The 15,751-nt window shown below is 46.5% G+C and overlaps 1 long non-coding RNA gene across 1 annotated transcript; it reads right to left on the bottom strand.

Moving 5' to 3' along the window:
• Window positions 1–3,029: 3,029 nt before the first annotated feature.
• Window positions 3,030–9,515, bottom strand: LOC134572194 (uncharacterized). Its single transcript, XR_010085267.1, has 4 exons — window positions 9,439–9,515; window positions 7,355–7,384; window positions 3,937–4,043; window positions 3,030–3,268 (listed from the first exon to the last, which is right to left on the bottom strand). It is a non-coding gene; the product is annotated as an uncharacterized LOC134572194 (long non-coding RNA).
• Between the last annotated feature and the right edge of the window lie 6,236 nt (window positions 9,516–15,751).

Raw genomic sequence — 15,751 nt, 5'->3', positions numbered from 1 at the left:
GTCCTGATAACGTGCAGTCAGATCCCCTACATTAGATATAAACCCAGCGCTGTCTGAACCTGTCCTGATAACGTGCAGTCAGATTCCCTACATTAGATATAAACCCAGCGCTGTCTGAGCCTGTCCTGATAACGTGCAGTCAGATTCCCTACATTAGATATAAACCCAGCGCTGTCTGAGCCTGTCCTGATAACGTGCAGTCAGATTCCCTACATTAGATATAAACCCAGCGCTGTCTGAGCCTGACCTGATAACGTGCAGTCAGATCCCCTACATTAGATATAAACCCAGCGCTGTCTGAGCCTGTCCTGATAACGTGCAGTCAGATCCCCTACATTAGATATAAACCCAGCGCTGTCTGAGTCTGTCCTGATAACGTGCAGTCAGATTCCCTACATTAGATATAAACCCAGCGCTGTCTGAGCCTGTCCTGATAACGTGCCGTCAGATCCCCTACATTAGATATAAACCCAGCGCTGTCTGAGCCTGTCCTGATAACGTGTAGTCAGATCCCCTACATTAGATATAAACCCAGCACTATCTGAGCCTGACCTGATAACGTGCAGTCAGATTCCCTACATTAGATATAAACCCAGCGCTGTCTGAGCCTGTCCTGATAACGTGCGGTCAGATCCCCTACATTAGATATAAACCCAGCGCTGTCTGAGCCTGTCCTGATAACGTGCAGTCAGATTCCCTACATTAGATATAAACCCAGCGCTGTCTGAGCCTGTCCTGATAACGTGCAGTCAGATTCCCTACATTAGATATAAACCCAGCGCTGTCTGAGCCTGTCCTGATAACGTGCAGTCAGATTCCCTACATTAGATATAAACCCAGCGCTGTCTGAGCCTGACCTGATAACGTGCAGTCAGATCCCCTACATTAGATATAAACCCAGCGCTGTCTGAGCCTGTCCTGATAACGTGCGGTCAGATCCCCTACATTAGATATAAACCCAGCGCTGTCTGAGCCTGTCCTGATAACGTGCAGTCAGATCCCCTACATTAGATATAAACCCAGCACTGTCTGAGCCTGTCCTGATAACGTGCAGTCAGATCCCCTACATTAGATATAAACCCAGCGCTGTCTGAGCCTGTCCTGATAACGTGCGGTCAGATCCCCTACATTGGATATAAACCCAGCGCTGTCTGAGCCTGTCCTGATAACGTGCGGTCAGATCCCCTACATTAGATATAAACCCAGCGCTGTCTGAGTCTGTCCTGATAACGTGCAGTCAGATTCCCTACATTAGATATAAACCCAGCGCTGTCTGAGCCTGTCCTGATAACGTGCAGTCAGATCCCCTACATTAGATATAAACCCAGCGCTGTCTGAGCCTGTCCTGATAACGTGTAGTTCGATCCCCTACATTAGATATAAACCCAGCAATGTCTGAGCCTGTCCTGATAACGTCCGGTCAGATCCCCTGCATTAGAGATAAACCCAGCACGGTCTGAGCCTGTCCTGATAACGTGCGGTCAGATCCCCTACATTAGATATAAACCCAGCACTGTCTGAGCCTGTCCTGATAACGTGCAGTCAGATTCCCTACATTAGATATAAACCCAGTGCTGTCTGAGCCTGTCCTGATAACGTGCTGTCAGATCCCCTACATTAGATATAAACCCAGCGCTGTCTGAGTCTGTCCTGATAACGTGATGTCAGATTCCCTACATTAGATATAAACCCAGCACGGTCTGAGCCCGTCCTGATAACGTGCAGTCAGATTCCCTACATAAGATATAAACCCAGCGCTGTCTGAGCCTGTCCTGATAACGTGCAGTCAGATTCCCTACATTAGATATAAACCCAGCGCTGTCTGAGCCTGTCCTGATAACGTGCAGTCAGATCCCCTACATTAGATATAAACCCAGCACTGTCTGAGCCTGTCCTGATAACGTGCAGTCAGATCCCCTACATTAGATATAAACCCAGCGCTGTCTGAGCCTGTCCTGATAACGTGCGGTCAGATCCCCTACATTGGATATAAACCCAGCGCTGTCTGAGCCTGTCCTGATAACGTGCGGTCAGATCCCCTACATTAGATATAAACCCAGCGCTGTCTGAGTCTGTCCTGATAACGTGCAGTCAGATTCCCTACAATAGATATAAACCCAGCGCTGTCTGAGCCTGTCCTGATAACGTGCAGTCAGATCCCCTACATTAGATATAAACCCAGCGCTGTCTGAGCCTGTCCTGATAACGTGTAGTTCGATCCCCTACATTAGATATAAACCCAGCAATGTCTGAGCCTGTCCTGATAACGTCCGGTCAGATCCCCTGCATTAGAGATAAACCCAGCACGGTCTGAGCCTGTCCTGATAACGTGCGGTCAGATCCCCTACATTAGATATAAACCCAGCACTGTCTGAGCCTGTCCTGATAACGTGCAGTCAGATTCCCTACATTAGATATAAACCCAGTGCTGTCTGAGCCTGTCCTGATAACGTGCTGTCAGATCCCCTACATTAGATATAAACCCAGCGCTGTCTGAGTCTGTCCTGATAACGTGATGTCAGATTCCCTACATTAGATATAAACCCAGCACGGTCTGAGCCCGTCCTGATAACGTGCAGTCAGATTCCCTACATAAGATATAAACCCAGCGCTGTCTGAGCCTGTCCTGATAACGTGCAGTCAGATTCCCTACATTAGATATAAACCCAGCGCTGTCTGAGCCTGTCCTGATAACGTGCAATCAGATCCCCTACATTAGATATAAACCCAGCACTGTCTGAGCCTGTCCTGATAACGTGCAATCAGATCCCCTACATTAGATATAAACCCAGCGCTGTCTGAGCCTGTCCTGATAACGTGTGAGTTACTAATTCTATTTTGCATTTCTGTCCCACAGCTTAATAATAATGTAATCCAAAATTGTCATTGATCCCTCCCAATCCTCGCCCCCCAGAATGAAAAGCCTCGGAAATGTGCCATGTTCAAAGAATTTGGACAAACTCACTATATTTATCCCTATCACATCATTTATTTATTTACTTTGATATGTAACACCATATGCTCGAGGGTAAGTCAGTTTATATTTTATTCATATTTATAATACACAGTTACTGAAGTTACACAATGTAATAATGCGTCTCTTCCCATGTCATACGGCAAGAAGCCACTTCTATGGTAAATCCAAAACACGCCCAAAATACAGAGAGATTAACACTAGCAGGTAAACACCGAGATGCTATGCTTTGAGAGTTCATCTTTGTTGATGTTGATGTTGTGCGCTAGTGCGCTAGTTCCGCTGAACAATGATCTGAAAAAAATGTAATAAAGAAAACCAATGTTATAGCTCAGAAAGTAGAAAAGAGCGAGATATGATAGAAAAAAGTAGGAATAATATCTATACCACTCAAAACTCATTATAGCTCTAGTTGGACCAAACAAATAAGGAATCAAATGGCTGCCAAACATAAATGGAATTCATCATTTATAGCTGGGTTTATTTCATTCCTGAACCGAATTAAAAGCTGAATTCACCAATATAGGGCTTCCTGATAAACAGGAAAAATCAACAGAAATTAGAAAATTCTGTAGCCTTGCTTGGAAATCAAAGAGACGCTATTGGAGAAGAGCAGAGTTTGGAGTTCGGGAATCAGAGAGAATGAATTATTGAAATAGGGAACGTGGATCAGAGAGAATGAATTATTGAAATAGGGAACGTGGATCAGAGAGAATGAGTTATTGAGATAGGGAACGTGGATCAGAGAGAATGAAATGGAGAAACATTGTCAGATGGAAAAGAAATTGTTCTTATAGGTCACATTTTACAATCAGCTTCCTAATCCTCTTGGCTAAATAGCACACATTACATGCTCCAAACTGCGGATTGTATTTACAAGGAAACTAAACAAATTAAGTTAAAATTGCGAAGAATTCACCAACTTTGATCGTATTTTACCCTCAAAGGAGGTCTCTACTTACTATAAAACATGCGCCGACCAAAAGGAGGAAGACAGCCACAGCAGCCAGAACTATGACAGCAATTCCCCATCCAGGAACTCCTTCACTGGCTGTAGTTGCTGTATTTGCTGTAGTTGCTGTAGATGCTGTAGTTACAATGCCAAATCAATGGGAGAAAAGTCAGAAGTGAGTTAATAGTGCCTAAAGCAAACCTTTCACATTTATCTGAAATAAATCGTTGTCATTGATCACTTTAGCAAAGGTCCAATATGGCCTTTTATCTGTCTGTCTATCTACACTGAACACAATAAATGCAGCACTATTTTTTTTTGCCCCCATTTTTCATAAGCTGAACTCAAAGATCTACGACTATTTCTCTCAAATATTGTTCACAAATCTGTCTAAATCTGTGTTAGTGAGCACTTCTCCTTTGCCGAGATAATCCATCCATCTCACAGGTGTGGCATATCAAGATGCTGATTAGACAGCATGATTACTGCACAGGTGTGCCTTTGGCTGGCCACAATAAAAGGCCACTCTAAAATGTGCAGTTTTATCACACAGCACAATACCACAGACGTTACAAGTTTTGAAGGAGCGTGCAATTGTCATGCTGACTGCAGGAATGTCCACCAGAGCTGTTGCCCGTGAATTGAATGTTCATTTCTCTACCATAAGGCATTCTCCAAAGGCATTTTACAGAATTCGTCAGTACATTCAACCGGCCTCACAACCACAGACCACGTGCAACCACACCAGCCCAGGACTTCCACATCCAGCATCTTCACCTCCAAGATCGTCTGAGACCAGCCACCCAGACAGCTGGCGCAACAATCGGTTTGCATAACCAAAGAATTTCGGCACAAACCGTCAGAAACCGTCTCAGAGAAGCTCATCTGCATGCTCGTTGTCCTCATAGGGATCTTTTCCTGACTGCAGTTTGTTGTCGTAACCAACTTGAGCGGGCAAATGCTCACATTCAATGGCGTCTGGCACTTTGGAGAGGTGTTCTCTTCATGGATTAATCTGTGTTTTCACTGTACAGGGCAGATGGCAGACAGCGTGTATGGTGTCGTGTGGGTGAGCGGCTTGCAGACGTCAACGTTGTGGATCGAGTGGCCCTTGGTGGCAGTGGGGTTATGGTATGGGAAGGCGTATGTTATGGACAATGAACACAGGTGCATTTTATTGATGGCATTTTGAATGCACAGAGATATCGTGATGAGATCCTGAGACCCATTGCTGTGCCATTCATCCTCACATGTTGCAGCATGATAATGCACGGTCCCATGTTACAATGATCTGTACACAATTCCTGGAAGCTGAAAACATCCCAGTTCATGCATGGCCAGCATACTCACCGGACATGTCACCCATTGAGCATGTTTGGGATGCTCTGGACCGGCGTTTACGACAGCGTGTTCCAGGTCCTGTCAATATCCAGCAACTTTGCACAGCCATTGAAGAGGAGTGGACCAACATTCCACAGGCCACAATCAACAACCTGGTCAACTCTATGCGAAGGACATGTGTTGCACTGCGTGAGGCAAATGGTGGTCACGCCATATACTGACTGGTTTTTGGACCCCCCCCCCCCCAGGTCCCCATAATACAGTAAAATTGCACATTTCAGAGTGGCCTTTTATTGTGGCCTGTGCAATAATCATGCTGTCTAATCAACATCTTGATATTCCAGACCTGTGAGGTGGATGGATTATCTCAGCACCTAAAATGTAGGAAACAGGAGGGTGACTAAAACATTCTACATGTGTGTGTGTCTCTCTATGTATGTATGTATGTATGTGCTCTGTATGTTGGTATGTATGTCTGTATGTAAGTGTGTGTTTGTATGTGCGAGTCTCTATCTGTATCTGCATGTGTGTCTGTATGTGCATCTCTATGTCTGCGTATCTGCCCTATGTATCCGCATGCGTGTCACTGTTTGTAGCTATATAAGTGTCATTCTGTGTATCTGAATGTTTGTCCTTAAGTGTATGTGTATCTGCATGTGTGTATATATGTGTATCTGTGTATCAGCATGTGCTTGTATCTGTAGGAGTGTCATTCTGTGTAGCTATCTGTGTGTTAGTTTGTGTATCTTTATTTGCATGTGTGTCAGTGTGTGTATCTGTGTATCTATATGTGTGTTAGTTTGTGTGTCTGTGTATCAGCATTTGTGTCAGTGTGTGTATCTGTGTATCTGTGTCTGTATGTGTCTGTGTATCAGCATGTGTATCAGTGTGTGTAGCTGTATGTGGCAAACGGTGTGTATCTGCATGTACAATAATCTGTGTCTGTAGGTGTCTGTGTATCAGCACGTGTGTCAGTGTGTGTATCTGTGTATCTGTGTCTGTATGTGTCTGTGTATCAGCATGTGTGTCAGTGTGTGTATCTGTGTATCTGTGTATCTGTGTCTGTATGTGTCTGTGTATCAGCATGTGTGTCAGTGTGTGTATCTGTATGTGTTAAACGGTATGTATCTGCATGTACAATAATCTGTGTTTGTTTATCTGCATCTGTGTGTCTGTGTAACTGTGACCCCACCACACACACTGTCACCCCCCTTCACCCTGCCACACTCAGAATAAATTCCCCAATCCTGTCACTCACCAATGCTATACTTACCTCCCATCCCTGCCATATTAACCATATTACTCTCACCTTTTCTGGCACTGTCACACTTCCCCCTTCCCCCTCTCCAATCTGGTCACATTAATTCTCCATCACTCTGTCACACTCGCCCCCTGTCCCACTGCCACAGTCACCCAATCACATGAACACCTCCACCCCCCCAACCATGCTACACTCACCCTGTGGGGTGTGAATGAGACACATGGAGGGACTGGAGGGGTTAGACATATGGGAGGGGAGGGGGATTTAGGGCCCCGTGGTTTCTAGTTGCACCTCTGATCATACAGTCCAATGCAATGTAACTAAACCACATTATTATTGCCTAGGTTAGTGGTTTGAAAAAAAACTATCACATTTTGTGAGCTTTAAAATTATTGTTTAGTGAATGAGTGAGTGCGTTGGATGTTGTTTGTTGTATGAATTGGCCCCAGCAGCATCCTATGATGTCTGCATGTTCAGGTGAGTGCAGCCTCTTGGTTTTATTTATATATTTGGGAGTCCAGGACGACTCCCAGGGTTTGCACCCAGGATACTGTTTAGCCTTGACCTGCAGAGAGTCCGAGGAGGAAGAATTTCCAGAGTAAGTGGATTGGGCTCATATTAGTAGACATTAGGCTGCTAGAGTAGGACCTGCCAAGAATGGGGTACATTGACGGTGTGGCAGGCTTATGCAATGTATGGTCACATACCGTAACTAATTCATTTTACCTAGCTGAGGTGTTTTTAAAAAGAACTATTACAATCTGTGATACTTGAAATTGCTGTTTAGTGAGTGAGTGCACTGGATCTTATGTTATATATAGCTTACCTGAAGTTGTGTTAACTTGACATAATGATCCTGTATGGGATAAGAAACAATAGATTAGTTTTCAGAATTTTATACATACTCTATAATTTATATATATTATTACTTTCTTCCAGTCCGGCCGGGTACAGAAAACAGAAGCTCGGGGGGGGGGGGGGCGGGAACACACAAAGGGGATGGGAAGAGTAAGACACAAAGGAGCTTGGGGGGAAGTAAGACATAAAAAGGGGTTGGGAGGATGTAGGAGACATACAAATAGGGGGTGATAAGAGACACACAAGGAGCTTGTAAGAGATACACTAAAAGGGAGTGTAAGACACAAAACTTAAAGAAAAAATATACATAAAAAAATTCTATTAACAAAATAAATATAATAAAAATAAATAGCTGCTCCCCTCTCCGTCCCTATCCTTCCCAACAAACCCTCTCTTCTACACTACACACATACACAATGGATCCCTACACAAACACAGACAGACCGAAACATACAATGCATCCTACACTCATACAGCAACACACAATTCATATATTACACACACACAATGCAGCCCTTGCACACATACACAGAAGCACACAATGCATCCATTACACACGCTGCATCCCTTACATACAAAAACACACAATGCATTACATTACATACACCGAAACACAATGCATCTCTTACACACACTCAATGCACCCCTTACAGACACACACACACTGCATTGCATTACATACACAGAAGCACACAATGCCTCCATTACACACACTGCATCCCTTACATACAAAAACACACAATGCATCCCTTACGCACACACACACACACACACGCACGCAAACACACACTGCTTCCTTACACACACAGAAACACAATGCATCTCTTACACACACAATGCACCCCTTACAGACACACACACTGCATTACATTACATACACAGAAACAGACTTTGCATCCCTTACACATACAAACACAGATTCACGCCATGCATCCCTTACACACACACACACACACACATAGAAACACACAATGTATTACTTACATACAAACACGCACTGCATCCCTTACACAAACTGGTATCCCTACACACTACATTCCATAAGAACACGCACACATTACATCCTCTACAATAACACCTAACACATCCCCTACACACATACACTCCACTCCCTGTGAGCGAACTCATGGGTGGGCCATGTATGTGGTAATATGGGCGGGCATTGTGATGTCACATGGTGGGCAGCAACATTTTGTTTGCCTACGACAGCAGAAATCCTTGTACCGGCCCTGACCTCAGATTACCTCCAGTTTATCTCCAGAATATCTCCAAGCATAAACTTTGAAGCAGCGGGTGTTTTTTACATTTGAGGGGGGGTGGAGGGTGCCAAACATCTATAGGATCTGCCCCTGGTGCCAAATGCTCTAGGTATGCCCCTGACATCAAGTCATGGGCTCTACATGTCCTGTGGACAGTGGGACCAAGACAGCAGCAAATCTTTTAAGTTCTGCAATTGGATTGAGATCTGGGAAACTATTTGACACTTGTCAAAGTCTTTTGATCTTTTCCCTTGCCTATTTTTCTTGCTTCAAACACATATATTTTAAGAACTGACTGTTCACTTGCTGCCTAATATATCCCACCCCATGACAAGTGACATTGTAACGATATAATCAATGTTATACACTTTATCTGTCAGTGGGTTTAATGTTGTGGCTACTCAATGTTTATTGATATTAAACCACCTGAACATCTCTCCTCTGCCTCGTTCCTCAGGAACATGCATTGATGGAATATATCCAAATACCTCTGACATGTAAAATACTGGTATAATTATAAAGGACACTGAATACCTCCAGTAGGACTTTAATTCACACATTTATCTCATGTCTCTGCCATGATGAGTACTACAAGAGACATATTTAAGTATCTTTGCTGAAAGCCCACTATATATCCAACAATACGAAGGCTGTCATTGAAGGATCTGTAAAGAGATCTTCATATTAGATTCTAATTACACTTAGCTATACACTACATGATATAAATACGTGATGACCATTCAGGGAACCATACAATCGTTCTAAACGGTCACCAGACACAGAGAAAACTCACCAGTAAACTGGAGTGAGAGAATGAGCAGGATTGCGATGGAAGTGTTCATCTTGAGTTGATCTTTCCCAATCAATGTGCACACAATATTCTGCCAGACATTTAAATAGCTCTCTCTGAATACTCCCAAGGAGGGAGTACCTCACAGAGGCTGATCAGAGGAACAGGTTTATGCCTTGCCCATGAATCAGCTCCACAGAATTTATCATCTTACTGAATATTGATGGAAGGACAACGTCATCTTGATCTCGTTCAGTTTTGGAATCTAGAAGAGTTGTAACATTCCTAACATAGCTGATAGCTATAGTGTATATTGATATGAAAACAGAACCTCATGTGCAACCATTCTTTCCAAATATTAGGCAACACTTTTATTGACTAGATCCCCAAGTCTGAAATACTCGGTTGCTGAACTATGACCTGAGAGCTGTCTGGTTAAGTTTACAGAATAAAAAGTTAAATAAATGATTATAGATTTACTCAAATAATGTTACACTTGCTGGATACATTGAAAAATGAAAATTTAGTATTTTTAATTTACTGAACCCAATAAACTATAATATCATATTATAGTGATGTGGATTTGTAAAACACTATATAGCAGTAACTGTTCAAATTCAAGTTCTCTCTACATATTATTAGCATGTATATAGCGCCAACATATTCTGCAGGTGTTTACAATTATAGAATCTATCATGATTTGAAGAGGGCAGATATATATATTTAGGGGTTTTGCCCAGGGACACTTACTGGTAATACGACCTGACCAAGATCTGAATCTGGGTTTCCACTTCCAAAGCAGTGACGTTACTAGTTACAGTTGTGACCCCTGTAACTGTGGGCCGTACCAGTCCAAGACCCTCGGTTACCGGGTGACCAGCAGGAGGCGGAGTGAACAGCGCTCTCCCTCCCTGCCAGTCACAACAAGTAGTGTGGCCGAGCTGACCGGAGTAGAGGGTCTCACAGGAAGTGCTCACTGAAAGAGCAGGTGCGGAGGGCAACAGGGGATTGACATGGGGCAGGACGGGGGTGGAATGACACATGGAGGGACACAGAGGTTAATTGACACATGGAGGGACACGGAGGTTAATTGACACATTGAGGGACGGTGGGGATTGACACATGAAGGGACCGGGGATGAAATTACACATGGAAGGACTGGGGGGGAACTGAGTCATATGGAGGGGCTGGGGTAAACTGACACATGGGGGGAATTGAGACACATGGAAGAGACACAGGAGGAATTCACACATGGAAGGGACTGGGGGGGAATTGAGACACATGGAGGGGTTGGGGTAAATTGACACATGGAGGGATTGGGAGGAATTGAGACACATGGAAGAGACACGGGAGGAATTGACACATGGAATGGACTGGGGGGAATTGAGACACATGGAGGGGCTGGGGTAAATTGACACATGGAGGGATTTGGGGGGAATTGAGACACATGGAAGAGACACGGGAGGAATTGACACATGGTATGGACTGGGGGGGAATTGAGACATATGGAGGGGCTGGGGTAAATTGACACATGGAGGGATTGGGGGGAAGTGAGACACATGGAAGGGCTGGGTGGGGATGAGACACATGGAGGGGGCCCATGGTAATTCTTGCACCTGGCCCTGTGGTTTCTAGTTATGCCTCTGGACGTTACCGCGGCTCTAACAAACTGATATATCTCATGTGTTTATATAATGTGCACAGTGAAAAAATGTGGTTTTGCCAAATCGATTTGCCCCTCCAAAATTGTAGTTTCTATGGTCTGAAAGTAGTCCATGTGGCATTAATTGTATCCTTGCAATCGTTTTGCGAGTAAATCTAATATTAAATATAGTTTGCAGTACACTGCTAAGTGCATTTTCCTGTCATTAAGTTCACAGGTCAAGTGAGAAACAGAAATCAACAGAGTAAGAAAGAGAAGGAGCAGGTGAAATATCTATATTTATATAATATGGTGGTAGATGCAGCTACAGAGCTCACAAAGACCCCAATATAAATAAAAGGAAGGTATTTCACCGCTGTGTCCACTCCAGCCTTGCGGCAAGTGGGGATATATGTATGTAACGGAATGCAATGTATCAGCATACGATATCCGTTGGTACATCTAGGAAATCCACAGTCAGAGTAGAAAGCAAGGCAATATCCCCAATCCTCCCAATAACCGGACGAAACACAGTTTGGGAGTCAACTAACTCTGTTTATTCACAGGCAGCGTATTTATGCAGTTCCCCATGCAAGGGGTTTCCATACAGATATTCCAGGGGATTTCTCCCAACATGCATTGTGACTTTCCCAACAGGCATCGCTGCACGAGAAGGATACTCCCACTAAAATGGACGATTAAGTGGATTATCCCCTCGTGCAGCAAAACCGACAATTGACATTAAAATACATAATTCCCGTAATATTCGGCGCTTTAGAATAACCGAACGTTCGGTAGATAGCTGGGGTCGGGGCGCACACTTTGTGAGAATACCGCTCCGATCCCAGCTGAATTGACCGAACGCCGCACATAATACATTTAAACATCAAGGTGAATTTAAAAGTACCGAATAAGTACGGGACACATAATGTACCGAACGCGGTACTCCCGAACGCTCTGGAAGTCCAGCGGTGTTCGAATCACTGAGTAGCCGTTTCCAGTTCCAGGCTCTCGACGACCGAACACCGCTGCAGAGACAAAGGATCCAAGATGGCCGACCGCCGCATGGTTGGTAGTGGCTCGACGGCCACCTAGGAGAGCCCTTAATTACCGATTGCAACAATGTTGCAACCGGTTAATTGGTGCCACACGACCTGTGAATGTGTGGTCTACCTGGGGAGTCCACATTCGTACGGCGAACGGCCAGGATAGCCGTGTTTCGTCGTACGAATGCTTTGTATGCTGGCGGCATACGGCTGCCAGCATGCGAACGGTCATAATACAATACACATACAGTCAACGGAACACGTTATACATTCAGCCTACGGACAACCTGCAATGAATATAGTTCAGAAGTGGCTAGGTTTGCCACAATGCTCCCCCAGAACCAAGCCGGCATACACAGTCTGATCCCAACGGATCGGCTTGGGGATGTCCGGGAGAGTACTCACAGATCACTTCTCGAGTTCAGTCTGTCTGGATAACCCGTCAGCGTTACCGTTTTGTTTTCCTGGCCGGTAATGGATGGTAAAGTCAAAGGGCTGCAGCGCCAAACTCCAGCGCAGCAGCCGGGCATTGTCTCCGGATACACGGTTTAGCCACACTAACGGGTTGTGATCTGTGAGTAAGGAAAAAGGTTGTCCGTACAGATATGGCTGCAACTTTTTAAGGGCCCACACCACGGCCAGGCATTCTTTCTCGATGGCGGCGTAGCTCACTTCCCGGGGTAGTAGCTTGCGGCTTAGATAGGCTACGGGGTGTTCTCCGCCATCGGCTCCCACTTGGCTCAGTACTGCCCCCAATCCAAACATGGAAGCGTCTGTGTGAACAAGAAATCTTTTAGTTGGATCAGGAGCAGTTAACACAGGAGCATTGGTGAGAGCTGTTTTGAGTTGTTGGAATGCCTGCTCACACTCTGGGGCCCAGACAACCAGTCGGGGAAGGTTCTTTTTGGTCAGGTCCGTTAGGGGTTTGGCCAGGGTGCTATAGTCGGGGACGAACTTCCTGTAATAGCCTGCCGTCCCTAAGAACGCCAGCACCTGGGTCTTAGTCCTGGGGGTAGGCCACTTTGCTACGGCCTCAATCTTGGCTGGCTCAGGCCTCTGCTGCCCACATCCTACACGGTGGCCCAGATACTGTACCTCGGCCATACCTATGTGGCACTTGCTAGGTTTTAGGGTTAACCCAGCCTCCCCAATGCGATCTAAGATCGCCCCTATGTGGTGTAGGTGGTCTTCCCAGGTCTGGCTGAAGATGGCTATATCATCTAGATAAGCACAGGCATACTCCTGGAAACCGTCCAGTAGCCGATCTACCATCCGCTGAAAGGTAGCCGGAGCGTTTTTCATCCCGAAAGGCATGACCTTGAATTGGTACAGGCCAAACGGGGTGACAAACGCCGACTTGGGGATGGCGTCATCGGCTAGAGGAATCTGCCAGTACCCCTTACACAGATCAATGGTAGTGAGGTACTGGCCCCGTGCCATCTTATCTAACAGCTCGTCTATCCGGGGCATCGGGTAGGCATCAGACACCGTTTTGTCATTTAGCCTCCGGTAGTCGACACAGAATCGGGTGGTGCCATCCTTTTTAGGTACCAGGACTACCGGCGATGCCCAGGGGCTATCGGAGGGTTCGATAACCCCTAGCTGCAGCATTTCGTCTAGTTCGGCTTTCATATGGGTACGGACTGATTCCGGAACCCTATATGGAGCTTGGCGCATAGGTAGCTGTCCCGGGGTCTCTACTCGGTGAGTGGCTAAAGGAGTGTACCCAGGTAAATTGGAGAAGGTAGTCCCTTTGGCTACAATCAGCGCCTGTACCTGGGCACGCTCCTGGGGGCTTAGCCGCTCCCCCAGCTGGACTCCCCGGGAAGGCTCTATCTGTTCCTCGGGTTCTAGTAGGTCAGGTAAGGGTAGGTTCTCCTGATCCTCCAAGGAGGAGGCACAGATTGCCGTCACATCCTCGATCCTCTCATGGTAGGGTTTGAGCATGTTCACGTGGAGCATGCGTCTCTTCCCTACCCCTGAGCAGGGGCCGATCACATAGGTAGTGTCGCATCGCTGCTCTACTACCTGGTATGGGCCTTGCCAGATGGCCTGCAGCTTATCGGTGCGGACGGGCTTTAAGATCAAGACCTTCTGTCCCACCTGAAAGCTGCGGTCCCTGGCTCCTCTATCGTACCAGCGCCGCTGGCGTTGCTGGGCCGCCTGGAGGTTGGTGTGTACAGCCTGGGTTAGCGCCTCCAGACGGTCCCTGAACTCCAGGACGTATGATATGATAGGGGTTTCGTTAGTGGGACTCTCTCCCTCCCAGTGTTCCCTAATCAAATTCAAGGGTCCTCGCACCCTCCTCCCAAATAGTAGCTCAAACGGGGAGAACCCTGTTGACTCCTGGGGAACCTCTCTATAAGCAAAAAGTAGGTGAGGCAGGAACCTCTCCCAGTCTTTGTGGGTCTCCCCGAACGTCCGAAGCATCTGCTTCAGCGTCCCGTTGAACCGCTCACATAGCCCATTGGACTGGGGGTGGTAGGCGGAATTAACTATTGGCTTAATGCCACACACCTTCCACAGATGTTGGGTAACTTCGGCCGTAAATTGGGTACCTCGGTCTGAGATGATCTCTTGGGGAAACCCTACCCGGGAAAATACCTTCATTAAGGCTTCCGCTACGGTCTCAGCGTGGATATTAGAGAGAGCTACAGCTTCGGGGTACCTGGTGGCGTAATCCACTATAGTCAGAATATATCTTTTGCCAGAGGGACTGGGTTTTGGCAAGGGCCCTACGATATCCACCGCTACTCGGCTGAAGGGTTCCGCAATGATGGGTAGGGGACATAGCCTGGCCTTGTGGCGATCCCCTCTTTTACCTACACGCTGGCAGACGTCGCAGGAGGTGCAATACTGGCGCACATCCTGAGAGATCCCGGGCCAGAAGAAGGCATGGGTCAAACGGTATCGGGTACGGGTCATCCCTAGGTGTCCTGACAAGGGAATGTCATGCGCAATTCTCAGCAACTCCTGTCTATATTTCTGGGGTACTACTAGCTGTTTATTAGTTAAGGTGACAGACCCCCCCACATCTTTTGCCGTGACCCGGTATAGCAACTCTTTCTCCCAGATGAACCGCTCCCCCTCTAGCCCTGCTTGGTCTGTTTGGGCCCTGTCCCTATATACTTGGAGGGTGGGATCGGTCTGGACTGCGGTCGCAAAAGTCGTCGGGGTATCCCAGGACATGGGGGTCAGTTGGGAAACAGGGTCTCTTACCTGAACCTCAGAGTGTAACGGTGTAGCCGTGGTGCGAGCCTGTTGTCGGGTGGTTACGGGGTGTGCCTCCTGGTACGGAGTCTGGGGAATAAAAGCGGAAGTCATTTGGCCCAAGTCATTCCCCAGCACAACATCTGCAGGTAAATTCTGCATCAGCCCCACTTCCACAGTTCCCTCTCCCACACCCCAATCCAAATGAACCTTGGCAGTAGGTAGCCGGTATACTGCTCCCCCTGCCACCCGTACTGCCACTGAGCCGCCAGTGTGGGTTGTGCCTGGTACCAAATGTGGCGCAACCAAAGTTAGAGTGGCTCCTGAATCCCGGAGCCCTTGTACCTCCTTCCCCTCCAGGGTTACCAGCTGCCGGTGATGTTGTCGGTTGTCGGTGGCCCTGACCGACATTACCTCA

The sequence above is a fragment of the Pelobates fuscus genome, chromosome 9 (genome assembly GCF_036172605.1).
Source record: "Pelobates fuscus isolate aPelFus1 chromosome 9, aPelFus1.pri, whole genome shotgun sequence".
Classification (NCBI taxonomy): Eukaryota; Metazoa; Chordata; class Amphibia; order Anura; family Pelobatidae; genus Pelobates; species Pelobates fuscus.
This window is presented reverse-complemented; position numbering and strand designations above follow the sequence as displayed.